The sequence below is a fragment of the Silene latifolia genome, chromosome 9 (genome assembly GCF_048544455.1).
Source record: "Silene latifolia isolate original U9 population chromosome 9, ASM4854445v1, whole genome shotgun sequence".
In the NCBI taxonomy this organism is placed as follows: Eukaryota; Viridiplantae; Streptophyta; class Magnoliopsida; order Caryophyllales; family Caryophyllaceae; genus Silene; species Silene latifolia.
Window position 1 is genome coordinate 181,129,032 of NC_133534.1, and position 3,916 is coordinate 181,132,947.

Sequence of the window (3,916 nt, forward strand, 5' to 3'; positions counted from 1 at the left end):
CGCAAGTGGCAATTTGTTGTAATGTTTACCAAAACTAATTAAAGGTGTAAACTTTGTATGGTAATAACATCAACTAAAGACATGAACAAACAAAGCAAGAGAACGATTATGACTATTCTAGCAACAAACAACAAATCCCAACATCTACTTGCAAATGAAGACTAGAGGAAAACAAATGCAAACAATTGATAAATAAAGAAGAAAGAGGAAAAGGAAGAAGTAATACCAACAATAGAGGTAGGAACAATAATGAAGAACAAATGAAGAACAATAATTAAATATTGTTTGATGAAGAATGATTCACAAGCTACAAAGGAATTTGATTTTTTCCTCTCTTAACCATACAAATCTTCTTCACTAATTAGGATTGGATCCCTAATTTTCTGGAAAATTAGCTATATATATCAAGTACAAAAGATAGGAGGAAATACAAGAGAAGAATGAAATTTCCGCCGAGTAACTAAACTATACCCGGTCGTGCCAAATTATGCCCGGTCGGGCGTAACTCAAAAACTGTCCTTAAAACGTTAAAAACATCAATCGAGCGAGATGTGCCCGGTTGGGTACAATTGTACCCGGTCGGGTGAAGTTTACTCCTTGTGCTACAAGTTCTCCTTGTTACTTCCTTACTTATGCTATGTCCGCCCCGATTTAGTCTCGCAAGAGTTCCCGAGCGAGGTACCTACAAAAAAAGGTCAACAAAAGCAAGTAACATAGCTTGAAAACACCATTTATGAACAGCATGACGGGAAAGAAACTGATTAAGCTAAAACGAGCTAAAGTAATATAATAAGCTACTAGCTAAGAGGCGACAAAAAGGGATCCTAAATGTCGAAATATGAGGGGTAAAATGGTGTTATCAATTCTACCATTGATTGATTTATTATACTCATATCTTGATTGTTTATGTCATCATTAATATACAGGTCGAAAAAAGTTTATAACCCCCGTCTTTTTCCTCATTTTCAAAATCGAAATCAAATTATTTTAAAGAAATTAAATTATATTTAATGTTTCAACAATATTCATTAGTCACCATTATATTGATCTAATAATAAAAATTAAGTTATCTTCATAAATATTTTATTACTAAATATTACTCAGTTTGAAAGTTGTATATCAAGAATTATTTTAATCATGATAGTAATTTAAAGTACTAAAATTTATATATTTTTTAATTACTATTTTACATTTCACATAAATTAAAGTATACATTAAGTTTATATAGTTATAGTCACATTCAACCAAATTTATTTTTGACCCATCGGGTCGCTCGATAAGGTTGGCTCTTGACCCTAAATTAACGGGCTGCTTTGAGTTCGGGTCAATTGAGTCACGAGTCAAGATTTACGTGCTTGGAAAATGGGCTGGGTTAGGTCAAGTCAAAATTTGACCGATCTTATAATGACTCAGTGAATTATCAATGTTAATAATAAATCGTAAGTTTGAACATATTAGTGGATTTTAATTAGTAGGAAGTAGAAAAAGAAATTATTGAGTAGAAAGTAAAACAGGAAATAAATAACTTTTAACACTCTCATAAAGTTCTCGAAATATAAGGATTATCGAAAAAAAGTTTATGTTAATAAAATGATTAATATGTAGATAAAAAAAAACAATTGAAAGAAAGAGTGGTAGCACATAAATAATGGCGAAAGATCGGTGTCGCTAATGAGAATATAATATTTTCAACTCTAAAATAAAATTCACACAAATATAACGTAGCCATACGTAATATATATAAAAGAAATCGTATCCATTCGAAAAATTCAGTTCAACCAATATTATTTAATAGTAAGATTTGCACAAATAATTACACAATATACTATGTATCAATATACTATGTAACGTATCGGTTGTATAGTTTAGGAAAAAAATATCGTAGGCCATATCATATTTCTCATGCATATTAGTTCATCTTCGACTCTTCTGCGTAATAAAAACGTGAAACAATTAAAAAAAAAACGTAAATAGATAGAGAATATAATACTTTTGATTGGATCTCTCAAAAAAATCATATAGTATGAAAAAAGATAAATATAAGTAAGAAAAATATAAGTTAATCATCATCTTTAACATCTTTTCACATACCCCACATTAATATGGTATAATTATTATTTTATTACCCAACGCTATGCAAAAACCAAATGATGTATTTACCTTAGATTGTATTGCCTTTTTATTACTGTGAATTGATTTCTTCTAATTAACCAATTGAAATTTTTTTATTCAGTTTGATCAATTATAAAAATATCCTAAAAATATTATCAAACGACATTTTTAAGAAAATTTTAACATAAAAACTTTCAAGTTTACACTACATTTTCATAAATATTTCAAGTTTTAACAACTCATACGATTGCCTAGAACGAAGGTCAATTTCAATGGTAAGTAGTACACTCAAAAGGGTTAAAAAGCGGTACACTTGAAAGTCCATCCTTTAACCACTGCTCTAAATGATCTTGGGCAATCCAACCAATACACACCAAAAGAGTAGTAGCACAAAAGGAGGCGGCTACATTCATTTTGTGCCATGGGGAATCAGGAGGGGCCAATAGACTGAGCTAACAGGTGTTTGAGAACAGGTCTTAAAAGTACTTGCAATAGATCAAGAAGAGCAATGAAAATGAATGAAGAAAGTCAATGCGGGTCCAAGGGGTTTGACACTGAGTTGACCAAAACCACGAAATAATTAAGGGGAAAAGATCGAAATAAATCAAGACATTGATAACATTGTTATCAGAATCCCGATTCGATCCTATGATTCTACGATTTCACGATCCTTAAATGCTTGTCCAATCCCGGATCCTACAATTCTATCATGTTTGTAGAATCTTACGATCTTATTTATTTGAAATTTTCTAGAGGTAGGATCATAATACGATTCTACGATCTTACGATCCTACGATCCGACTCCATAATAAATGATGGGGCATATTCTGCACCCGCTGACCAAATCAACATATTGACCAAGGTCACAGCTAAAAGACAACAAGTCAAAAGAAAAACGGCCTAACCGACAAAGCATGTCGGCCTGTCACTTGGGTCTCGGCTCGGCAACTAGCCGGCCGAGAGGCATTTCCGTGTACTCACATCCAGTCCCCTCGGCATGGAGTCAACCAGGCCTGCCGGCCTGTCATGGGTCCCTCGGCCGAGGGTAAGACAGTCTTTTCACCTGCTACGCCACCTGGCCACTACGTGACAAAAGGTGAAAGTCTATAAATACTCCACATCTCTCATTGAGAAATAAACTGGAAAATCTAGTATAAAACTCCCTTATCTCTCTACAATATACTTTGCCAAGTTAAACATACAACTTACCCATCTAAGTTTACTGACTTGAGCGTCGGAGTGAGTACGCTCGGCCCCAAGCCGAGCCCTCAGTTTGTTCATCTTTACAGAAAAGAGTGAAAGGAAGAGACGAGCAAAGACATCATTCTACAAGCTCAAGTGGTCACAATCCTGCTCCGGAATTACACCCGGAACAATTGGCGCCGTCTGTGGGGATACGTACTAAAAGCTAGTCACCTACATTACAAAAAAAAAAAAACCATTCAGCGAGCTAAGAAGATATCAAAGCAACAAGAAACTGTGAGTGAAGGAACTGCATTCTTCCAGGATGACACGTTAAAATTCGAGTTCGGGATGCCGAAAGAGCCAGAAACTGGGATGCCGAAAGAGCCAGAAACACCGCTGCCTACCAACCAAGTCACTGTCATGGGACATGTGGTCGATGCGGCCAAATTAAAGCTATTCCTGGACCTGATGGGTAGTACGCCGATTACCCCTGTCACGACGACGGGGACGGCAGCGCATCCACAGGTGACCAGGGCCCATAGAGTGACCCCGAACAACTTGTCCGGAGCGATACAAGGAGCTGGGCGTGCTAGAACGCCAGCAGAGCCCGTGGTGCCAG